Genomic DNA, 26,828 nt, shown 5'->3' on the forward strand with positions numbered 1-26,828 from the left:
TTGACCTGACGGGCGTGGGCCTCTATCCCACTATACAGGACTCTCAGATCCAGCTGTGTTTAGCACTTTAATCACTGGTTCACTTGTGTCTCAAACCTAGCTGTGTTAACACTACACCCATTTGATCTGTCAGGCATGGGCCTCTTTCCCACTATATGGGATGCCCAAATCTAGTGGTGCCCTATTTCAAATTGCATTGTTGATTGCAGGCCTCTCTCCCACTATACAGGACGCTTATATGTGACTGACCAACTCACATCTAGAGAATATCACTGTGGAGTGAGACAGAGATCATTGGTTGATGATTGTGAAGTGATACTGGGATTAGGGGCTCACACCTCATAAAATGAAACACTGATTGTTAGTTATGCGCATCAGGACAATTGTGTAACTACTAGCTATCCTTCCTAACCCCACATAGTTGGCTCACCGCAGTGAAACTTATCCAGGGAGACACATATTAAGGACAGTCAACATTAACCCAACAATATAACCCTAACAGACCTCCCCTACCTTACTCAAAACAGCGACTGAACAAGTTGGCAATGCCAGCTGACAAGACCACCTACAGACAGTACCCAACTTATAGCGGACAATTCCCTACACCCAGTACTACACCACAAGACAGCCAGACCAAAGCAAAACAAAATAAAAACCAGAACAACTCTCAACCTCAAAATGCCACACAAACGACCTGTACCAAGGGAAAGAAAAAGAGCAGAAAGAACAAACACACCGGAACAGCAACAAAGACTCGCAACTGCAGAACACACTCCCACAGACAGAACCTACAAATGAACCAATGCTGAGAGAAGAGAAAAATCCCTCTATTTAACTCCATACCTCGCAAGCAACCAGTTACCAGAACGAATCAACCCAACGCGAGAATCATCAACAGAAGACAAACACACATAACCACACACAAGAAGAACGGACAACGCTATAAATAACAAAAGCATAATCGACGCAATAACACCTTACATCACCAAATCAAGAGTAACTTCTACCTGACACCCACAATTCTTGGAAGAAGAACCTGATGAAAACAAAAACCCAAGACTGAACCTAGATGAACTCTTTGTTGACACAGACACACCTGTACCAACACCTCAACTAGAGATCGACCTGAAAGGAAACGCCAACACTGATAAGAAGACGACCCCAACAATAAAGCCCAAACCAAACCACACCTCTAAACTCCACTGCAATCTAATAAACACAAGATCCATGCCAAAACATGCAACAGAAATCTTTGAACTTCTCCATGAAAACAGCATTGACACCCTATTCATCATAGAAACATGGCTAAACAACAACTACAAAATCACACTCCAAAGCTGCCTCCCAACCAACTTCAAATGCCTTCATATAAATAGAAAAAACAAAAAAAGGAGACCTTGCGGTAGCATTCAAAGGACACCTGAAAATAAAAATAGACGAACCGCTCAATATCATCAACTGAGAAACCATGGTCATACACCTATCAGCGAACCCAAAAACTAACATCACATTCATCCTGGTGTACAGACTACCATCATACGATTCAACCTTTGTCGATAACTTCATAGAAGCCATCACCAATATAGCCATCAAGCACAAACATTTAATTATCCTGGGGGACTTCAACATCTGGTTTGAAGCAATTCATGGCAAATCCCAAAACTCACTGATTGGACAACTTACAACCATGAAACTACAACAGCTGGTCAAAGGGGCAACAGACTCGGCAGGGGTCACCCTCGATGCAATCTTCACCAAGTAAAAACTTATCACCACGGCATCACCAATACAAATACTGTGGAGCGACCAGCTCATCATCCCATTCGTCATCAGACTACCAACTCAACTCTGCAACCAGGCCCCCAAACTCACAACCACCAGAAAAAGAAACTGGAAAACCGTCAAAGCAAGCAACCTGCTCGAACAGCTGAAGATGACCAAACCCTGAATTACAGAACTAGAGCTGGCTGACCTGGACTGCAAAGCAGAGCTCCTTCACAAATGCATCGCTGATACAATTGAAAAGATCGCCCTGGAAAAACCCTTCACCCCATAAAAAAAGGACAATGGCAAAATGGGCCACCCCACTACTAAGCACCATGAAAAAGGATAACAAGAAGATGGAGCTGGAATGGAGGAAAGAATTCAACCCAGACAAACAAATAGTGTTCCAGAAACAAATCAGAGCTTACAAGAAAGAAATACAAAAGGCGAAGAGAAAGAGAAGGCATTATGATGACAGAATCACCAATGCGACCAACATTCAAAAAGAAATGTTCAACATCATTAAAGAAATGAGAAATCCACCAGGCTGCGACAACACCCCAACCCCCTCAGAGAAACTGTGCAACAACCTTGCAGACCACTTCAAGAACAAAATCAACGACATCCAACAAATCATACAAAACAGACCAACCAACCATAAAATTCAACCAACCGGACCTAACACAGAGCCATAGCACAAACTCCAAAACGTTCCCGAAATATCAGCGAAGGCTTTGGTCTTGCTGGTGAAACACAGCAAGAAAGCAGGGTCACCCATGGATCTCTGCCCACCGGACATCTACAAATCAATCCTCACACAAGGAATGCCATCAGAATATTACAGAAACCCCCTAAATCTCTCACTAGCAACAGGAAATGTACCAAGAACCTTCAAATGAGCATATATCAAACCACTTTTGAAAAACAAAAGTGGTGATGTAGAAAACCTCTCCAACTACAGGCCGATCGCAAACATTCCCTACCCAGCAAAACTCCTGGAAACCTACGTATACAAATTAACCCAAGAACATGTAGACAAACACCACCTCCTAGACCAAACACAAGTCAGTTTCAGACCTGCAAGAGGAACAGAAACAGCACTGCTATCCATCTGGATGACCTAAGCACAAACGCGGACTCTGACACAACCTCAACCCTGATTCTGCTCGACCTCATGACAACTTAACCAAAAGACAAGAAGACATAGGCATAACAGACATGGCACTACTCTGGATTAAATCAATCCTAGCAGACAAAACAGAAACCGTATGGATAAAACCCTTCAAATCCACCCCACAAGTTAACAACTGGAGTACCACAACGGCCTTCACTATCACCACTGTACTTCAAAATCTACCAAACTCCAGTAATTAGAATCTTCAAAAAATCCAAAATTACATGCTTCAACTAAGCAGATGACACTCAAATTATCTACAAAATCGAAGACACTCAAGCCGATCACTCAACCCTAATTGAGTGTCTGAAAGAAGTCTTTAACTGGATGAACAACAACAACTTTAAAATCAACCCAGGAAAGACAGAAATCATTATTATATACAAAAACCAAGAGAACACCTATATTCCATGGCCAACGGAAATGGGAACTGCACCAACACCATCTAAGGTAGAAGAAATCTGTCAGTCCTGATGGACACCACCCTAACCTTAGAAACACAAATAAATGCAATAATCATGAAATGCTTCTTCCTCTTTCACACAGCACAAAGAATGTTACCTTTCCTCTCCTTCACCCACAAAACACTCACAATCGTGGGCCTCATCATGTCAAGAATCAACTATGCAAACAGCCTCTATCTCTGGCTGCCAGAATACCTCCAGAAGAAACTACAATGGATTGAAAATACAGCAGCAAGACTGCTCCTCAGACTATCCAGAAGAGACCACATCACTTCAGCCTAAACACCACTGCATTGGCTCCCAGTCAAACATTGCACCACCTTCAAAACAATGTGCATAACACACAGGGCAAACAGCGGACAAGGTGCTGAATTCCTACGAAAGAAAATAACAATTTACAACCAACAAGACTCCTCAGATCAAGCAACGAAGTCTGCCTGGAACAAAAAACATACCTTAAGAAAAAACTTGGGGGCTCCTCCTTCTCCCACTTAGCTGCAAAAACCTGGGACAACATCTCGAAAGAAATAAGAAACACCAAAGACCACCTACAATTCAGAAAATTACTAAAAACCTGGCTCTTCAATAAAACAGATTCAAACTGAAAAAGCAAAACAACCAAATGGGAAACACAAAGAAAAGGATGACAAATTGAGGACAACACTGACAACATCCAGAACTGAATAAAGAAACTCTTGCTACAACAAGAGAGACAACAGTAAGTCAAATAGGACCCAAGAGGACAGAAATCAGCATCCCTTGCCAATTTCCAGCCAACAACCTCTCCGGCTCCATAATTTGCTCCATAATTGCTACTAGATATCATACTTGTATGGAGTTGTGTGACGTTAGCACTTGCCAAACTCAAACTGAGTTGGGGATATTGGCATGGGAATTGATCGAAGGGAGTTGTGAATGAAGGCAGATACCGCCCATGTACGTAATTGCCAGCCTTGGCATTTGCCGCATTCCGATGGGGATAGGAGCATGCATGAGCAAATGAATAAGATGATGAATGCCGACCAGCCGCCACATATGGAGGGAGTAACTCTGGCTGACCGATGCCCACCACCAACTAGATTGGGATGCTCACTGGGTCAGATTTGAAGGAACGCACAAATGCCTGCCTGCCCCGCATACAAACAGGTGTCACGTAGGTGACCGGTGCCCAACTCAGGCAAGGTTATGAATGTGAGTGGATGCCATGTGGGAAAGGGACTGTGAGGGTCGGACTGCCCCAAATCTGGATGGAGACGCGGAGATGCTCACGCACCCCACCTGAAGAGAATACGGAAGTTTAACGCCTCGCTTCCAGACAGCAATGCCAATTAACCAATCGACTAACAATTTCACCCCTCTGCATACACCTCTCAAACTCTAACCGAACACAACCACAAGCCTACAACACACCAATCCGCACAAACTTCACTACACTGCAACAACAAAACAAACCACACATAGACTCGCACAACAGCACACAATGACTACTGACTGTAAAACACCCCAAGCCCAGCCAACAGACTTCTGGGCTGAGGCGCCAACAGCACATCACTGCTCTCATGCACTTTACCAGCCTATTCCCACTAACTCACCCTCACCCCTCCCTTTTCAGAGCCACCAGAGCGCCAGGGGACCACTTCGGTGGAGATAGCACGCGTACAAATATCCTTTAACATTAAAATTAACATTACCATAACTGGGGAATTTCTGAGGATCAATATTGAGATGGGATTAGAAATAGTGTGACTGCTGCAATAGAATGAGTAGGTGTAGTACAATACTGTTTTGTGGAGAAAAGAATGGTTTAGGTTAAAACTAAATAGAATTATGTTATTTCAATTAGAGAGACATGAATGCTATATTAATATACTTATTGTATAGCACATGAAGAGTTTTCCTTTTTCAATAGCTTTTTTGTCAATCTTTTTTTCTGTAATTGTAAAATAAAGTTAATTGGTATATGTGGTAATGTTCAAGTAGTTTTAGAAGAATAGCTTGCTCATTATTGCGGTAGAGCATTTATTGGATAAAGGATTAAATAAAGGTCTGTTATGTGTGGGCTACTGAACTTTTTTGTCACTATATAGTATCTCATAGCACTGTTTGGAAGACACTAGTCCTGACCTCATTACGACCCAGGCGCTGGACCATGGTGCTATTAGCACCATGGTCCATGCCGGTCTCCCGCATGGTGGATGGCGGAATTACCGCCCCCATCACAAGGTTGGCGGGGGCGGTAATTCCCCCATTCACCATTTGCCCTTCCCCATTCCCATTTTGCCCCATAGGGCATAATGGGGATGGGAAAGGCGCTAATTACGGCACCGTAAATTACGGTTTCCGTAATTAGCTCCAAGGTCCCTTAGCGGGTTGAATTTTAACGCCTGCAAAAGGCAGGCGTTAAAGCCTCCAACCCGCTAAGGGACCTTGTAATGAGGTGCTAATAGTTTAACGGCGCCGACGCTCTTTACGGCGCCGTTAAACCATTAGTGCCAGGATCGTAATGAGGCCCCTTCATATATAAGAAACCCGTGATTTGTTTAGGATTGGATCTTTTTAGTAGCAATGTATTGAAAGGCAAAGAATGCATAGGCGCCTTACGAGTTCTTCTATAGCCCTGTGTTTTTGAAGTAAGGAACATGCACGTGGAAAATATTCCAGCAACTGTTTTAAATGGCAGTTGTGATGATTTGTAATATTGTGGTACTATATTGAATGTTCTATCACTGGTTTTAAAACATTATAAATGTATTACTAGGGGAACTTAATTGGTTTTAGCATTGCTTATTTTTACCTATATTTTAGTAAAAAACATTCAGTGTATATAGATGCATCAGCAGCACCACACTTTTTATATTTTTCTAAAGGAAAGGAAATGTATTTGCTAACACGTGTATGGTAGTATTAACTGTTGTATTATTATTATTATTATTATTATTATTATTATTATTACATAATTTCTTTTTTATGCGCATCACACCAGAAGAACTCAGTGTTAGTTGATGTGAGCAGGTGGCAAATGGTGGAACTTTAAAATATCTCATAGCAATACCTGTAAAACATTACACATTTATATTTAAGGAGAAATGCTGTTGTTTTTTTGAAGATTTATATTCAAAGCCTAAAAATGCATAGGTGAATTAGGAGCCCTAATATTTGTTCCTTTTTGTACAAATAAGGAAATGCACTTGCAAATGTTTTGTAAAATATTGCTATGTGGCACTTGGTGTGACCAGTTACAATATGTTGGCACTATCTGTAATATTGTAGCAGTGCATGTAAAATAGTGTAGCGTTATATGTAGGCTGGACTTTAGGGATAACTATTTTTAATACCATTTGAGTAAAAGCCTGACAATGCATGAATGTATAGGTAGCAGTACCATTTTTCTAATTCTGTTAAGGTATGAAGAATGCAGTTTTTGAGCACTTTAATGGTAGAATTAACTGCTACTTCATCTGAGTAGGTGGAAAATGTTGCAATATATGGGATCTGATATCAATGGTAAAAAAGCAGCGTACATTATGGAGGTGCTGATACAAATATAAACATGTGGTGAAAGAATTACATTTGAAAATACAAGCATACCTTCTATTACGTCTTCTTAGATGTAGATATTGTTGAATCTTCAAATAGAAATCTGGGAAAGTTTTCACAGCAGGATGTGAATGACAGCACAATGTACTCTCAGAGTTGAAATGTATATCTGTTGTGTTGAACTGAGGTGACAGGGTTACATGTAGAGTTTTTAGAAATGATTGGTGGATGGATGTGTGACTGCATGTAGCCAATGAGAGAGTTTTATACAGATAAAAGTAAAAACTGTAGAAGGGCTGTCCTGTGCGATGATGTTCACGGACATGTGCGATAGTCCGCGAACCCACACGTACCATCTGTAGCCATTAATGATAGCCTGCATGGAAAGAGGACTGCGGCGACTGCAGACGTTCGGGCTGAAATCAGGTTTCCTTGTTGTGGAGGCAAAGTTGAAGTGCACAGGAGCACAGGCTAGGAAGAGTTGCATTTCTTGTGTGAAGTGTGTGAAGCATGCCTATGAACAAGAAAACTGTTTGGATTTTAGGAGATTTGGAGATTCATTGAGTGAAGTTATATGCAGAGTACCTTGCCATCTCTGAAAATCTTGGATTTGAAGGAGTGGAGGTGTTATGGTATGACATTTGTGGAATTAACTGGAGTTCATTATTACCCTTGTGACATAATATGGTGCGTTTCGAACATCAGATATTATATTAAATTGTGGAAGTAACACTTTAGGATATGTTACTGGAATATTCTTGTCTTTTGCAATGCAAGATACCTTTAGAAGTCTAATTGAATTGTTTCCAGCTAGGAAGATTATTTTTCATGGATTTGTGAAAGGCAAATGTGGAAAAGGTCAAACTTCTTTTGTCCACACATTGAAAAAGGCAGGTGGAATGTTAATGAAGCTGTGAGTGATTTTTTTTTTTACAAGATGTAGGAATGACATCTTTTCACTATGAGAATATACAACATGATGGAGAAAATAGTTTTTGAAGAGATGGAGTACATTTAACTGATGTTGGAAATTAAGTTTTTGTGTGTAACATCAAGAATACTTTAAAGCAGTTTTTGTAAAAGTTATGAAAAACAAAGAAGTAAAATATACAGTACATACAAATCAAAACCCCTACAAAAAGGTTCTTTTAGGAGCCAAATTGTAGTAAGAAAAAAAGTAAAGCGAGGTTAAAACCTCCCCCTTTAATTCTCCCTGAGGTCCGCTGACAGTTTTACTGTTTGCAGACTATATGATTGCAGGAAAGGGGGGTGAGTCATTTTTTAATGATAGTGTAACATTAGTCGGAATTGGGAAAGCTGTAAAAAAAATGGATAAACTCCTTCTATGCACATTACACTTTATGTTTATATTTTGTATGCCAGAGAAAAGGGTTTGGTCAGAAATGTATTACTTTCACCTTTTGTTTTCTTTGCTATACAATTTCTCTAGAACTTCCATTAGCATACAATATAATGCTAATGAAAATGTTAACTATTCCTACAGAGTCTTACTACTTTAAGGACAAATATAAATTAGATGGAGTCTAGAAGAACATTTCTGCATGATTCCTGGAACGTTTTCCTATGGGATTGCGCCATTATTAAACACTTCCATAAATCAGGTCCTTAGTTTTTCTCATTTTATTTTTTAAATTTGAAAGACGGTTCCCCAACTTTCAGTGTTTTTGGCGGGTATTATATTTTTTTCTCATTGGAAGGGAGGAAAGAAAGGAGGGTAAGGGAGGGATGGGGTACCAACCTCCATAAGGGAGTACAGGTGGATAAAGGAAGATGTAGTATCTCCTAAAAAACGAAAGTAGGGGCATTCCTTCTCATGCACCTTCATTGCCACCTCAAAGGCGCTTCAGATTTCCCTCCCCCATTGTCCACAGGGCTTTCTGGGGCCTAGAACTGCTTTACCAACAGTTTTCTCTCCCAAAACCTCTTCCTTCTCGAGCTCTCCGCTCATCCACCTCCAACTCTCTGAAGGTTAGACTCTTCTCCAAGCAAAGAGTTGGGGGCAGATCTATGTCCTCGGCTGGGGCCTCCCTCTGGAACAGCCTCCCTGCCTCTCCCAAGGGTGGAAGGTGTGGGTGTAGCAGGCACATGGAGGTGGTGCCAAAGGAGTATTGCCCCTCAGTGCAGTGCTCACAGGTAGCCTGTGCCTTTTGCACCCCTCCCACAGTGGTGAAAAACCTGCACGCCCACAAGTCTTTCTGCCCATCCGATATAGTAGGTACTTCCTCCACTACACATTCTTCTCCCTTTCCCCCTGCATGTCATATGCTGCAGGGCCTCTGTTCCCCTTTCCAGGTCCTCCAGTTGGTGGTAGCAACCCATGAGGAGGAGAGATGCCCACAGCAGATGCCATTGCAGCTTCAAGTACATAGTTGTGCTCTGAACAGCAAATGGTCCTCATGAGAGATCTGCCAGATGGAGAATAAGTAAAAGAAATGGATGGGCCCCCTTGGAGGAACCATCAGCATATTATCATCCTGTCCCTGAACATCGGCGCCCAAATAGTCCTTGAAAATGTGTGCAAACTTTATAGATCAAGTTAGAATTATAGTAGGAGCTGTGGAAGGGCACAGTTTTAACTTGAATATCCCTGGAGTGACTGAAAATTTAACTTAAAGATGTCCGCGGAGCACGGACTCCGATTGCAACAGCACGCAGCATGGGTGCGTTCATGTGATGATGTTAGGGGCAACACCATAAAGAGACTGCAGACCTCCGGTATAGAGAAAGTGTGTAAAAAGTTGTAAAAAGTTAAAGAAGCAGTAAGAATGGCACTAGTTGGTGTGTAAGGGCAAAGTTCCAACTTCAAACTCCATAGACCAGGCGAACATTGAATTTAAGACGCCCGCTAATCGCAGACACCGATTGTGGACACATCATCATGCCACACAGGCATGGTCACATGATGTTGCCTGGGGACATCCGCGACCACGTCACAACATTTGTGAACTACAACGTGATCTATGACATACTGTGTATAGGGTGTGCATCCTCACCCTTGACAATTATGTTTGCAAATTAATTAAAAGTATGTAGGTTGCTCCGCGGACCAGGCAGTACGTTTGTAAACACCAACACATCTGTGATACATCATTTGTATGCAAATATGTGGACCTGGACATAATTATAGACCACAGACGTTTAAAAGAGGTTTAAAAAAAACACACACATGTTGCTGCATTATAATAGCTTATTTACATAAAATTATTTTTTTTTAAAACATTTGTGGGACTTATATTTACAGATTATATTTATACGTCATTATTTCAAGAAAGGAATGGGGAATCAGATTGTGGTGTGGAATTTGGAGATAGAAATTTATTTGAAACACTTATTAGAATAATGTTCTAGCAAGCATTGGAGTGATTGTTCAGGAAAAGGGTCACAGGTATTTGTGGGGCAATGGAAATCAATATTGTGGAATACATATTCTTTACATAAATAGACATTTCAGCAACTTGATTTTATAATTCAGACATTTGAGTACATGATTTATTATTTTTGGTTTCAACACTGTCCATTTGTCCATCATTGGTATTTACAATTTGTATAGCGCGGCCAGGGTTTTGGCCGCACTATACAAATAAATAAATACAAATACAAATACAAATGACTATTGTTCTGCATTTTTCCTTCTTGGACTTTATAGAGAATAAGGTAATAATAACTGATTTAGTCATTAAATTGTGTTTATTCGGATACATTCATCAATTAAACACAATTAGAATACAATAACTCATACAATTTCACAAAACACAGTTCATCAAATACATTCACCCAATAGACAGAATAAGAAAACCATGACCCATAAAATCTCAACATAAAACACAATTCATCACAGTTATAAAAACGCAAGTCTGGGTTTCAAATTCACTCCATGATCAGTGTATTAAAAGTACCATATTGTTAAAAAGTAATGTAAATGCAGGGCAAACCCAATAGCGTGTAAAATGAGGAATCATCTCAATTGTGCCATAATCCCCTTTCTCTGCTACTTTGTTCTTTCAGAAAAGACAGGAATGCCCAGGCCATCAAGACAGAGTCTGCTGCCAGAAGATATAACAAAGCCAGCCTGTGGAAGCAAATGTTCAATGACATTACGACTGGTAGAATTGTAGAATTTCTAATGTCTTTATATGGTGAACAAAACAAAATGAGGTGCTTCAGGTCCTCTCTATCCACCCCACAAGCTGGACAACTTTGTGGTTTGGGGTACCCTGCCCAGTTTACTATATTTCCCCTTAGCTGTAAGCAGTCAAATCTGGCCCATGTAATAAGCCAACGTTCTCCTTTTTTGTGTCGGAAGAAGATATGGCTAGATCTCATTCACCCTACTAATTCCAGCATGATTTCTGTCGCGATTAAGAGTCAATTCCACTGAGTCCCTTTTTTCTTTCATTGCAAGATACACTGTGCGTTTATAGGACCGGAGCTGCCCAGAGGTCAGCAAACTGGATGGAGGAGAAAGAATTCCCAAATTACAACTGGACAAAGACAAAGCAATATATGCTAACCAAGGGATTTTTAGCCCAGTTGACCCTTTCTATGACAGACCTAATAATTAAATGGGATAGTGCAGCATGCTTATTAGTCCATAGGCGAAACCAGAAGATCGTTTGAGCTAACGACCATTCATCTTCCCAGAACACAGGCAGAGGATCCTGGCAATCCCTAAAGGTTTCTAAAAAACATGTTTTCCTTCACCTGGATCCCTGGAGCTTTCATATAGCCCCACAATGGTGCTCGATATAAAGTCGCAGCCTTGGTCTGTACAGTGTTAACAGTGTTAACCTTGAGAACCAACTCCAGTGGTTGTCCATGTCAGCGTGACAGAGTGAGCAAGTGTCTTAACATTTTTAGAATTGTTGGTTTCTATTGGTGATCCAGTCTTTCTTTCCGGGGTATTTAATGGAGTTTTTATTCCATTTTCTTGTGGGAGATCTGAATCTGATTCTTCTAACGTGTACTGCGATATCTACATCAAACCAATTGACTTAGTTGATTTGTCCCCTTTTTTGGGTGCAAAATTCTTGTTTCTGAGGTGATGAAACCTCTCCTATTGAGCTTCGTCTCGCCCCAGGACTTGTTGGTGCTGGAATCGGAGATATTTTGGTTTCCTTGGTTTTGTTTTGTTCTTGCTAAACCATCTGCGTTTCATTGTCAGCTTTTCCCACTGTTGGGTTTTTTGATTCCCACAACTTTTCCGTCATCTTCTTATTAAACAGTGGGTAGGTGTTGTCATTTATCGTTACCACTTCCTTTTCCTTGTTAAGTCCGTTATTGTCATGCCTTTGGGTCGGGTTTTTCTTTAATTTGAGATACGTGCCTTTGCTCTCTGTCATTTTTTCGTGTCAGGATCACCATTTTTTCTTTGGGCTTTAAATGATTTAGGATCACAGGTCGTGTGGAATTTCTTCTTGTTGCTTTCGATTTCAAAGCTTCCGTTATGGTGTCCGTGGGATCTTCATATGAAACATTGTTAGTCTCTATGGTCTGGGAACTCCTTATCTCATAAGCACATTGTGTACGTATCTATGTTGTCACCGGCTTGTTACTGTTATTGGTACTTGCTTCCTCTGAGGGTTTATTATATGTTGATTCATTTTGTGATCTTTCCTTTGCCGCCACTTCTTTTGTTCTTTCTAGAGCTGTTATGTATCTTTCGATATATATCAACTTTGTGTGCATCATTGCACTTAATGTCGTTTGATCTCTCAAAGAATCATTTACGCTTTCATTCAGTTTTGTAAATGGTGCTAGCGCAATCGTCATCACCGACATTAGTGCAAAGATATCAGGTTTTTATGTTGGTGTGTCTTTTTCTGTTCCTGACAATGGTGAGGTTGATGATCTTCTAGTTTTAGAGTAAGATTTCTGTCTTTTGTGTTTTTGAAGAAGTGGCATTCTAAAGTCTGAGATTTGTGTCGGCTCATTTTCCTCTGTTTCTTCTTTTGTATGTACATTTTCAGATAGAGCTTCTCTTGATCACTTTTCCCCCTCTACTTGCAACATTTGTTCTTTATTTAAGTTTGGGTTTGACCCTTTCGTTGTTTTTTCACAGAGAGGTGCGTTTCCTTTTCTGTAGTGATGCGTTTGTTTGATGTTGAAGGGCCATTACACAAATTCAACGTAACTGGAGTGTTCACTTCATTTATCGGCCCCAAAATCAGAGACGCTATACTCTCATGTAGATTATTTTCAGATATTTTCTTTGCAGTTTGATCTGAATTAAATGACAAGATCATTTTTGTAATGAACAGTTGCCGTGTCCTTCAGACGGAGTTTTCTTGTACAGCAAATGGATTTTTTAAGAAATTGGTCTGTAAATGTTTGAAGAAGGCCAAGCTTTCTTCCTTTGGCAACGTAACCCCAGACCAAGTAAAACCTTATGGGCTTCTGACACCAACATTTATTGGATCCTTAGTATTTTCCAACAGCTCGGCATCTAAGACTTCATTCTGCCCTTGTTGCGTTCTGGTATTTTTTTTAAAGAAATGTTGTATTAGTCCACTTGATGTACTCCCCTGTATTTGCAGTGTTAAATTCCTATATGTTCTTGTTTTTTCAGTCTTTTTCAAACCTTGTGTGTTCTCTTTCAGTGTAGTGGTTTTTAGTGCTGGTTTTATTTTCCATCTTAGTTTTGCGTGTTTAATGAGTGGCTTTACGCCCTTTTAGTTTTTGTTTTTGTTTGTTTCCCTCTTGCACACGTTTTTCGAGCATTTCCTCAAGATTTAATCCAAAATCTATTGAATTAAGAGGAGCTTTAGAACTGTTAATTGTTTCATTTAATTCTTCCATGTTAAAACTGCAATTTGATTCCAACATTTGCTTTTCAGGTTGTGAGTTCCCATTTGTTCCAAATTCGATTGTTAGATCCACTATGTGTGGATTAGTTGTTTTTAATTCGGGATGTAAGAGATGTGCCAGTGTTTCTGTTCCTTGAGTGTCTCCATCGTTGACACTCATGGGCTTACTTTCGAAGAGCTGTGGCTCCTGGGAAACTACTAACAATCCTTGGCTCTCACTAGAGTCTTGCCTCGAAAGGAAGGGACTGAAGTTGTCGGTGCTTTGGTCTCTGTGAGGAGTCACAACTTCGCCCCGGTCGTCCATCTCCAGGGCTGGGCTCCTCAGTTACCTTGGAACCTTTTTCCTGCAGTCGAGTTCCTTGGCCTCCACCCCCCAATTTGACTCGTTTGTTTCGAGTCCGCTCTGGGACTCATATTCGTGCTCGGTCTCCTCGCACCCACTATGTCTTCCGTTGCAGGCGTCACTCTCTCCAGCTCCATTCTAGAGGGTGTTCCTTTGTATGGAGGATTGGGAGGTATCTCTAGTTGTGGTAAGTGTCCCTGCACCAAGACTGCTAGCGGTGGGGCAGTGTTTTCCTTGGCCGACGTGCAACTAGCTGCTTTATGAGGTATGCCGTGCTGCACTTGAGGTTTAAATGTCTTTCATGTCTTCTTACCTCCATCCATCTGTAGAATTGAGTTTGTTGCGTCAGAGATGTGGAGAAAATGTTTTCTCGCTCTCGATAGGGATTTCAGCGTGCTTCTATGCCCCAAAACACTATCTTCACTGTGTGGACACTGACTTCGCAGCCAGCTCACTCCTTCCTCGTGAGTGAATCTTTGCATTTGTTCCATTCCTGCACCGGCGCATGTCATGTAGTGGAGTATTTAGCCAAACTCCACCTCTTCCAGGAAATGAAGGTAGTGAACAGACTACCAAGCAGAAAACCAAAAGAGCAGACTGTTGCAGACTGCTGTCACATCAGCTGCCAACTCCCCGGCCCCTCCGCGGTGTAGTGGAGTATTTAGCCAAACTCCACCTCTTCAAGGAAATGAAGGTAGTAAACAGACTACCAAGCAGAAAAACAAAAGAGCAGACTGCCACAGACTACTGTCACCTAGACTGCCAACTCCCTATATCATTCTCCCACAGTAACCTGTAAAAAATATTTGATGTAAGGTACCATGTGCTGTGCACATTAGTAATAACATCCCATCATACCAAATCCTATGCGATTTTTCCATATTTATTTATTGATGTATTTGTTTCGCATTTACAAAAGCGCGCAAAACCCTGAGGCATCTAGGTGCTAGTTACATTTGGTACAGGTTATCAGGTAGGTTACAGACACGTAGGTTAGATGAACAGCAAATGCTGATTAGTCAAATCTGGTAGGTTGCTGGCACATAAGGTTACATAAGTAGCATAATAAAGTTATGATGATGATAAGTGGCATAATGCAAACAGTCAAAACAAGTAAGATTCAGAACCATGCGGTTACATATGTAGCACAGCTAGTAGTCAGATCAGGTAGGTGTATGCATAGGTTTACCTAAGCAGTACATGGCTGACAGTCAAATAAGGTAGGGTACGGGCACGTATGGTTTACATATATAGCAAAGCTAACTGGCAGATCAGGTCGGTTGTAGGCACATAATGTTACTTAAGCAGCACACGGCTGACAGTTACATTTGGTAGGTTGTTGGCACAGACTTAGCAGCACATGGCTGACAGTCACATTGGGTCGATTACAGTCAGTTAATGATACATAAGTAGCATAATGCTAAACAGCCATGTCAGGTAGGTTGCATGTAGGTTCTGATGCATATGCAGTGCCAGGTACACCGTTAAAAAGAGAAAGTGTTGTGGGTACATATGGAGGCATAATATGAAGTTACAGGAAGGTAGTGTCTTCTCCAACATGAGGATGAAAGGTAAGTATCAAGTAGATAAACCAGGTGAGAAAGATGATAAAAAAACAAGGTTACCGATGAGTGGAGGGCGGGGGGGTTCTGTGGTTTGCAATGCAGGTCCAAGTTCAGTGTTAGTACAGGCTCATTTGGTAACATGTCACAGACCGTTCTAGTGCAATGCATGAGATAGGAAATGAAAAAGCAAGCAATAGATCTAGGAAACATTTACCGCCTGTTGGGATCAGATTAGTCATGGTAGGCGGGCGGGATTGCAGTGAGCACCGTGGGGCGGTGATGCAATGAGATAAGACAGGTGCCAGCCAGTAAAGCCTCACTCAGCGAAGTGGGGGACTACGTCAACTGTGCATGGAAGGGCTGAGTGAGTCAATAGAACATGGGATTCAGTGGACAGTGGCGAGGGCTGCCAATATGACCACATAGGGCAAAGTCAATATATATCTGGGGCAAGGGGCCAATCCAAGGTAGGCACAGAGTGGTTGTACAAGAATCGCAATGAGGGCAAGTGGAGGCAAGAGTAAAGTAACACATATACAAGTGTACAGGTGGGCGCAAACCTTGCTTCAGGGGTACCTGCCGGGCAGCTTGTTCCCAATCAATGTAAGAAGGGCTATCAAATCTCCACGAGTAACATCAAACATCCCAGGGGCCTGTCAAGCCTTTAGAAAACCCATTGATAATAACACCAAAATGTGAGAAAGTATATATAGACCAACACCTAAAATCATTTAATATAGCACCCAAACTCCTACTGATAATGGGCCTCATTACGACCCTTGCGGAAATGGAAAAATGATGGCGGAAATGCAATACCGCCATCGAACACCGCTCGTTGCGATCATGACCCGTCACCGTAAAGTACGATGCCATTAGCGACACCGCAGTGAACGGCAACGCTAACTGCACCAAGTACGCGCACGCGCGCCTTGCAAAACCGGAATCACCGCCATGGCGCAACGGTACGCGAATTCTGACCCTAGCGGACATGTACTGAACGCCATCAAGCACGTCGTAAAGTACCATTCCGCCATGGCGAGAAATACGGCATCGTGAACCAACCGTAAATGGCCCACTGAGTGCCTGTACTCCACTCCCTGGCCACATTGCACAACTCCTGGCAGGCGCAATGTACTCACACTATGCAACCAGTGAAATCTACAATTCACCCATGCATGCCAACGTAGAAAAGCATGCAGGGGCTCAAAGCGCCCCGTGAGTGGGCATCCATGTACGGCATGTCACCATAGCCGTACTGACGCAGCACAGGCATGTGAAGGTACAATACATCAAAATGAAAATCAAGAACACATGACACAAAACAACAGTAGTCCCCCATCGCTTGCCACCAGCGCAAGGCAACATCCAAAACAGCATCCTGAGGGGGATTGCACCAGCCCTGTACTCTTGCCAGTAAACAAACCAACCATCAGCAGAAGCATGTACCACACAAGTTGGCAGAGTGACTGAGCAGCCAGGCTCATCCCAAGAGGGGCCGATGGGAGCTGCAGGGCACAGATGGCATCAATACAGAAGCTATTCCAATGGACATGACCCCAGTCCCCCTCCAACAAACGCACGCAAACACAGTCACCTGTGACCAGCCACATTCTGAACATCCCATCATTCCACCAATCGACCTGGCTGACAGGCACCAGTCGGCCAAAAGCCAATCCCCCGCCCCTGAACAGCACATCATGTAAACAGTCACAATGGCAGCCCCTATCCGTGACCATACTGTGCTACGTAGGCAAACGCGGCCAGTACTGTACCACACAACTCAACTCAGAAGGCGGAACACAATGCAGATCATCTCGCAATACATACCGCCACAAAGCGAAAATCGCCACATCACCTGCAAAGAACAACGCAACACGACAAATATCGGAATACAATTTAAATGCACATCCAAATGACAAAGGCCCCACAGCAATTTGCAAAATAACACCAAAACAACCATCATCACCGAGGGCTGCATCTGCAATAATTGACCAGCTTCCACTTGTGTGACGCCCTGTACCATCATGGCACACAGGGCCTACATCAACGTTCCAAAAGGCAACATGGAAGCGGCAAGAACCGCAGGTCCGTCCCATGAGGCAGGCACTAGTCGAGCTGAAAGGCCGAAATGTTGCACCTAGCCACCAGTACAGCGTAAGGGCATGTGGCCCATTGGCGATCGTCCCATAAGATCGAAATGGTGCTCCACTGATTCACCCGAAGCTGCAGGAGTCGAGAGTAAAAACCATCTGGAGGAGTGGCGTAGAGATGGCATCTGCAATAGGGCAGGAGATACCTGTCACCCAAAAGAAACACAAATTAACCGATTGCATTACGGGACTCATGATGCATTACAATCTTCATTCAACACACCAAATCCACACCCATATGCATGCTAGCCCACTCCAAAGGAATATACACACCCCTAAATCAGTATCGAATCATAACGAAATCAATCGAGCTAAATACACCATTGGCAACGTCGGTTACTGTGCATGCGTCCGTCAAGATAGAACCCATGACATGGGATTAGTAACGTGCCTAGACACAAGTGTATGAAGGCGCGTCGAGACAGGGAGGATCCGACAAGGGCAGATAGACGTATGTCCCACTATGGCAGCCTTGCATCACATAGCGCAGGGGAAGGGGAGTGATTCAAAAAACCCATGTACATGGCAGACCCTAAACGGAATCATCAGTCCATGCATCCATTCATCATTCCCTCATCCCGCAATGAAAACGCATGAATATTCACTCACATTATATGTGAAACTTCCATCGCGTCTGTGCGTAATGCAGTCCGCAAAAACCACTGTGCCCCTGGCCGGATCTGTAGTGTTGTGAAGCAAGATGGATTTGGGAACGTCCTGCCTTATCGTCCACTACGCTATTGCGCATCCCATTCAATTCATATCATTCATTGCCTGCTCGTTATGGGCCATGTCCCAAGGACATTCTACAATAGAACGTTACATTTCCAGCCAGACCTGTGGGCGTATCCTCGCCGCTACTTCAAAACCAAAAATGCTGGCCTTCGAATTCCTCACTTGCAACATTACGTCGAAAAGGCTTCTGTGAACGCTTGCATTCACAATTACATCAATGTAGTGCGGCTGTGTGTCATGATGCTAACTGGCTGCAATCACAAATGGGACGCCACGCCCGTCGGTGAAGTACGTTACTGTGCTGCATGAGGGTCGGCCATCGATCGAGCCCTACATACCACTGACTCTTCACAGGTATGTAAGCGGCTGCAATCATAGCATGTGTAACAATGGGAGCATACCATGAAAATCAGTCAAAGTACATCACACTGCCATCGGGATTTGATACATGATTCCAATCCCAAGATGCCATGCGGCCAAATGCAGCCTTACGTGCGGGACGTGCTCGGCCAGAAGGGATAGCATCTGCCACAGAATCATTCAATCAGCACAGGTGGAGGCCATACAGGCCGACAGCACATATATAGCAGACCCAAACCCCTCCCACAACCACTCCCACTCCAAAATGCTACCGGCAGGACTAGCGATGTTGGGCCTGGGGGACCAGATAGCACTGCAAGTGCTACAACTACAAGAAGACGACGAACAACAACAGGTACAACAACCGGGCGCACAGGGGAGACGGAGGAGAAGGAGGAGGAGGAGGGCAAGGCAGGGTCAGCAAGGCCCACAAGCACTGCCACTACCACCACGCAGGCGGCCCGCAATCCCACGCCTCCGAGCCGATCCGTTCAACCTCACTGCTGAGCAGATCCACACCCTCTACCGTTTGGACCGGGACACCATAATCGCCATTGTGGACATGACACATGCTGACCTCGTGAGCATGATAGATAGCCCAACCGCCATCCCACCCCTACTGAAGGTGGTGTCTGCACTCCACTTCCTGGCCACAGGCACCTACCAGCACACAGTGGGACAGTTGCATGGCATTTCACAGCCACTGTTCTCACGGACACTCTTCCAAGTGCACGATGCCCTCCTGAAGCACGCCGACGACCACATCACACTACCACGCACGTACCAGGAGATTACCAACGCAAAAGTGGGATTCCATGCACTTGGCGGCATCCCGGGTTGCATTGGTGCCATCGACTGCACCCATGTTGAATTGGTTGTCCCACATGCCATGGAGGTCCAGTACCGCAACCGGAAACAATTTCATTCAATCAATGTGCAAATGGTGTGTGACTCCAACAAGATATTTACGCATTGTTGTGCCAGATTTCCAGGATCTACCCATGATTCTATGGTCCTGAGGAACACAAGAATACCACGCTACATGGAGCGACACGCAGGGCACAGATCCTGGCTACTCGGTGAGTCTCATTCCATGCATGACATCGTGGCCCATTTGATGCGTCAATGACCTTGCAGGAGGGGGGGGGGGCTACTTAGCACTATCATTCCACTGACACCCTTTATTCGTCTCATACAGGTGATGCCGGGTATCCACTGAAGAGATGGCTCCTTACACCAATCCGGAACCCACAGAACGAGCATGAGGAGGACTACAACCATGCCCACTCACGTACCCGTGTGGTCATTGAACAGGCATTCGGCCTACTGAAGGCTCGTTTCCGCAGCCTCAGCAGGTCTGGCGGGGCACTCATGTACAGCCATGAGAAGGTTTCTAAGATGGTCATGGCATGTGTCATGCTGCACAACATGTGCATACGTAGGAATGTGCCCATGCCCCCTGACGCTGTACTGCATGCACCTGAAGATGATGATGATGATGAGGGTGGGGATGTGGAGGCACCTCAAGGAGTCCATGAGGCACAGGATGCACGTGCAATCCGACAGAGCATCATAGATGCATGCTTCTAGCAACCACGCATGGTGCCTATTACACGGAAAGGGGACCTGTGGCACTGTGTGTGTGTAGTACAGGCACATTGTGGACTGTACGCCTATGAAGGCCTCGTACGCAAATATCAATGTCCACACATGTCATTGGATGATTATGAGATGCTGTATTGTTAATGTGATTTGATTTATACACCCTATGGACCCGCCACCCAGTGAAGCCCAACACACCCCCTCCACCCTACTACCTCCCCCCCCAACACCAGTGTCCAAATATGCATGCTGTCCGTGGTTGGACGCTATTGCAAGCCCCCTCTACGGGTATCAGGGGCACCCCTGCCCGTGGAGCGCAGGTTCCTGCCAGATCTGCGTTGGGGGCTGCCCTGGACGGAACTTGCCACGGATGATGTCTCTGCCTGCTCGCGTCCATGCATGTCTCTGAGGGTTTGTGAGAGCTCCGAGAGCACACGGCGCACAGCAGCAAGTTCAGCACAAACGTCTTTGGACGTCGCATGCAGTTCCCCCCTCAGGCTCTCGGTGCTTTTCTCCATTTGTGCTCTCAGGCTCTCGGTGCTTTTCTCCATTTGTGCTCTCAGGCTCTCGGTGCTTCTCTCCATTTCTCCCCTGAGGCTCTCACTACTTTTCTCTATTTGTGCCCTGAGTGTCTCGGTGGATGTTTCCATGGCTGCCCTGGAACCCCCGCATTCATTTGCATGGTCCTTGAGTAGCGTGGACACTTCCTGCTGTTGCTCGATCAGCAGGTCGAGGGACTGTTGCCTCTGCTGGGCCATGGACATTTGCGGTGGTGTGACAGGGGGGCTGCTCAACACATGTTGCCTTGGCACAGGACTTGTGGGGGTTGGCCAGTCGTCGTCTTCAGGGTGCCCCTGCGTGGTTTCGTCATGGTGTAGGGGATGGGACATGCAGGGGGATTGGGAAAGGTCATGGATGGTACCTACGTCGCCAGCACTGTTTTCCGTGTCGGAGCATGCTGGCATGACAGCTGTGTCACCTATGGTGCTGCTACCACCAGAGGCAGTGCCATCAGATACGTTCTTTGGGGGGACCTGTGGTGCTGGGGTTGTGGACTTGCTGGCTGCTGGGGTGCCTGTTGCAGTCCCCTCCAGTGTGCTGCCACTTGATTCCTGCTGCTGCCGTGTCTTGATCCTTGCACCTGAGGTGGAGGCTCTTGGGACGTTGGTCCTGGCCCTCTTTGCAGGCGTGCTGGTAGGGGTGTCCTGCAGCTCGTCGTTGGTATCGGACCCTGTGGTGGAGTAAAGAGGGGCGAGCGTTAGTTATGGGTCTGTCGGATTTGGAATGGCAACGTATCAAATGCATTGGGGTGGTACATGAGGCTGATTTGGGACTGGGCCTTGGAGGTGATCTCATTTTCGTGTGGATTGAGGATGCATTCATTTGGCTGCCTGCAGTTAGGGGGTGCATGCTGCACATGTAGGGGTTGTTTATGGCATCTTGATTGATTTGTTTATTCATTCTGACTTTTAGAGGGCGCTGTCAGGGCAAAGTATGTATTGCACTATGGGGTCACATGGTACTGCACATGTTCGTGGTTTGTGGATTTCGCATTGTTTCTCTTGGCCAACCTACCTGATTCTCCGGATGTCGGCACTCCTTTCTCCATCCCTCCGACTCCCTCTATGCTCTCCATTCCTATGGTGGAGGCGCAGATATCCTCCCAGGGGGTCAACTTGATGGGCGACTCTGAACCCCCCCCGGTAGCTGTGGCGATGTTCCTGTTCGCAGAAAGTATGCTGCGTACGCGGATCCGCAGGTCGTCCCACCGCTTGCGACATTGCTGTGGCGTGCGGGGTGTTGTCCCCACCGCACTTACGCGCTGTGCCACCAGGGCCCATATGGCCTTCTTGTTGGCAAGGGCCGTCCTGGTCATTTGACTGGAGAAGACGACGGCGGCATTTTCCTGGAGGGTCTCGGTGAGCACGGTCAGTTCCTCTCGGGAGAAGTGTACCTGCCGCTTGCGGTCACACGCTTTCTTGGCTACCTTTCCCATATTTATTTTTTTAACTGGGGTTGCTAACGGGTTGGGATGTGTGTCAGGGTCGGATTTTTAATGGTTGTGTTGGGATTCGGTTTTTATAGTTGTGCGGCGTGCTGTTTCCCGTTCCGGCCACATGCTTTTACTTCCGTTTCCGTATATTTACGGTGGCCGTAATTTGCGGTGCCCGCTCGTTACGGTGACCGCTCATTACGGTGACCGCTAAGATGGGTGGCGGTATTGCACCTGGTGCAGCGTACGGCGGCGGTAAGGGCCGTTTTGGGGTCATTTCCGCCATCGCAGCCTTTCGGATTCCGCCATGGCGTAATGCTCGTGCCCGATGGGTCGTGATTAGCCGCACTTTGCTCCTTCGTGCAATGGCGGAAACGCTATTTACGCTGTTGCGGTCCGGTCAGTCACTTTCCGCCAGGGTCGTAATGAGGCCCAATGTGTGTAAAATAGAAAATGTGTAAAGAAATCCAACCATTCATACTAAATAGAAAGATTAAAGAAATGTCTTACTTAACTCAAAACAAAAGCAAAAATAAACGAGGGAGTGGAAGGGGAAGAGAAAAAGAAAGAAACATGAAAGGAAGAACGTTCTACCACTTATACAAGAAAGGTTTTAGCAAATAAAAACATCAGTGAGTAACATATGAAACAACACACAACATCATGTACAGAGCAGGTTGCTAAATAAATTGGAAGTTCCGTAGGGTAGGGAAGGGATCTATGAATCATGTACCCAGGAAGGAGTACAAATCTTCATCTATGTTATGTTCAACTGGGTTTTTCGTTTCACAATCCAGAATGTTAAAGGTCACTTGCTGATGTAACATAAGTGAATTGTCACCTCCTCTGGGTCCGACATCAATCTTGTATATACCAAAAAATTCCAAACCATCAATTTTCCCTACATGTGCTTTGTTTAAATGTTTTCCATGCAGTAGGCAGCATCATGTTTTTTTTAAAGCTCTCAAATGTTGTAAAATGCCAACCTTCAATTTGGATTTGGTGCTGCAGATAAACCACCTATTGGAAGGGCATTTTAATACATTGACTGCGAAGTCAGAGTCACATGTGATTTTGCTGGTAATCTTTATAGGTTGGCCCAGTATAGGATGTTCAAAGGTAATACAATTGATGGAAAATGTACAAGTCTTACATCTAGTGCATTTGAAAAAACCTTGTCCAAATGTTCTCAGCACTTAGTTGTTCCACTACAGTCACCTCACTCCATAAAGCTAGTTACCCACATATCCTTAAAAGACTAATACTTTCAAAAGTTAATATCAGGATAATTGTTCAATATGGGATTCAGATCTTTATCTACTGTCAAAATTCTCCAATATTTCTTCAGAATGTTTCTGATTGGTTGTGCATGAGTGCCAATGATTAGAGTAAGTCGATTGACATCTCCCTCTGATTTTCCAACCTTGATTCTCTGACACCAAAGTATTCCTATCAAAAAGGCAAACCTTAATGTAAGCTTGTTCAATAAACCTTTTGGGGCACATTTTTTTTTGAAAGTCCCAATCTGTGATCTTGCTCGCCTTGTCAAAGGTCTATATTGTTGAACAATTGAATTTCGATTTCAATTTAAGTTTGCTCTTCTTGTACCATTAAAAATTAATGTCCATATCTTCTAAGTCAATGGAATCATTGTAAGCAACGGAAATAAGCCCTTTTTCTAAGTCAGGCAAGATATTCAGTTTCCCAATAGTGATGTCCATTTTGCCATCGTGTGTAGGAGTCGGGGGTTTAGGACATGAATTTGTTGCAAAAAAACATTTTAAAACTAATTTTGCATATACACCAATCAATGTCTATACGTGTCTGCAGATAGTCAAATGAGGCAGTGTTGCAGAATTTGAGACCATGGCTAATATATATTGGTCGTATGTTAGAATGTGATTGGATAGGTTGACCACTGTGATGATGTTATGATGTTGGCATTAGCACTATGCACTTTATGGTTAAATGTGTACAAATGCAGCAGTATCTGCATAAAGTTAGTATAAGATGGTAATAACTGTGTGAGGATGGAGTAAGCACCATTCACTCTAGGTGCAAAGAACTATAGACAACAATAACATTGGCACTAAGCTATCCTTTGAAATCAGCATGACCTAAACACGAGAATGTTGCACATTTTACAGCACCTCACCCTTCCAAGATCAGGCAGTGAATTGGGATAATATTTGAAAGATGTGGAAGTCAGCACTGTGCATCCCATATCGAAGGATACAGCCATATACTGAGTCAGAATGCATATAGACACTTGTTGGTTATGTCATAAACACAAATTGGAAACTCAGAAGTGCCTAAGATGACGACATGTGTAGAATTTGGGCGTGTCAATCAGTTGTCATGGACACATTTCAAAAGATTGTTATTTTTGATTTTTCTACATATACTTGCAAAACAACATTCAAATTGGTGTATTTTAAGTGGCATTATATGTATTGGGCTAAATGAACACATTAACTAGTCAGTCATGACCATCTTGTAATCACTGAGCTTTGCATAGCAGTTAGTACTTCTTTGATTTTAATTTCTGCCCTCAACGATGGTGTTCCTCTTTTAAATGTGCACGGTGTAAGGGACATGTGGTTGTGAACAAGCGGCGAGAAAGCCGTGAAATACGTCAACGCCAGAAGTCTTTTTTCCACACAATGGGAGCATTGTATTAATTTGATGTTTACAATTCTATTTTTGCTATTGGCGTGATTCAAACGTTCTGAAGGAACGTGTAATAAAGGAAGTGTGTTTTTCAATGAAGACAGATCCTGATGATGATTTGTGACCATGAAGACTGCTGCTCACTATTCTGATTATCAGTGACAGGAAGATATATATATATATATATATATATATATATATTACCGGGTAATGAGCTTTTTCTAAATATATATATATATATATATATATATATATATATATATATATATATATATATATATATATATATATATATATATATATATATATTTAGAAAAAGCTCATTACCCGGTCCGTGATGGAGACGGGATGAAATTGACGGAATGCACTCCCAAAAACAAATAGAGACAGCCCTGATGACTCTCTATACTGAGGCAAAAAAAACCCAAGTTGGTCCAGCCTGACATACCTTTATTATAAAGTCAGCATGGATAGGAAAAAAGCACAGAACACAACGCGTTTCTGTCGTGTCTCCCAACATTCGCCACCATCGAGACTCACGTGACTTTCGTGTCCCTGCACACGAACGGCGGCGATCTCCTGCCAAACAAAGGAGACCCGTACGTTACGGCCCGAGGGATCTTCGCCCCTTCCTTCACTGGCACCTCCCATGGAGGTTTTCGCACGACTGGCGCTGCCGATTGGGCACACGCAGAACCGCACGTCACGTGACAAGGCATCCACAACGGCCTTCGTCATCATCACGGGTCATGTGACACAGACTTTTCACGTTCCCCTCCCGTGAAGTGAATCATGTGACCTTCCACACAAGTTAAAGGGAGCAGAGAAACACGGAAGCACCGCTTCACAGCTGCTTCCTTCACGGACTGCTTTGGCATTTTTGGATATTTTGCTACCACGATTACTCGACCACGGAACTGTACACGGATTGCCTCATCTCTGTCCCGGATATCACGCTGTTTGTCTGCCTTGCTGGAAACACCCCTGGATCGCCATTCTGTTGGGTTCCATTGTCTACTACTGGTTTCTTGACTCGGAATTGTTCACTGGACTGCCCCACGGATATCCTATTGAATACTGAATTTTTGGTTATTGACCCCGGAACTGCCTTTTGGACTGCTCACGGATTGTCCCACGTATTTGCCTCAGAGGTTTTCCCATCTCGAGTCCTGTCAGAGACACAACCGACCAGTGCCTGCTGTACCCCCACTATTCCTGCATACATCTCAGGCCACCCTCTCCTTCACCTTCGGGTAAGCCCATTTCCGCTATCCTATCATATGGCATTGTTGTTCATTCCCTGTGTTGATTAACCCTCCGTTGCCTTACAGTGGTCAGGGGGTCCTTTGGCGTTTCTGGTTCCTGATAAGACGTAATTCTCCACCTGTGATTTCAAGCGCTGCACGGGCAGTGTTATTATTTCCTGACTGTGTGGTGCTTGGGGACGGAGGTGGTGCTAAGCTGCACGACCGACAAGAGCTAGACAGACTGTGAAGCCTTTTTTTGGTCGTCCAGATTATGACTACCTCGGCCGAGGACCCTGTGACCGCTCTAATGCAGGCAGTCGCGGCCCTTAGGTCAGACATGGCCGCAGCCACGACTGCCATTCACCATCGCCTTGACGCCCTACAGAGTGCTCGTCACCCT

The 26,828-nt window shown here is 44.1% G+C and overlaps 1 protein-coding gene across 2 annotated transcripts in view; it reads right to left on the reverse strand.

The window, feature by feature from the left end:
• GSG1L2 (GSG1 like 2) overlaps positions 1–26,828 on the reverse strand; it is a 625,141-nt gene that overhangs the window by 390,812 nt on the left and 207,501 nt on the right. The gene's annotated exons all lie outside the window — the stretch shown is intronic.

The sequence above is a fragment of the Ambystoma mexicanum genome, chromosome 3q, assembly GCF_040938575.1.
Source record: "Ambystoma mexicanum isolate Mex_15411 chromosome 3q, UKY_AmexF1_1, whole genome shotgun sequence".
In the NCBI taxonomy this organism is placed as follows: domain Eukaryota; kingdom Metazoa; phylum Chordata; class Amphibia; order Caudata; family Ambystomatidae; genus Ambystoma; species Ambystoma mexicanum.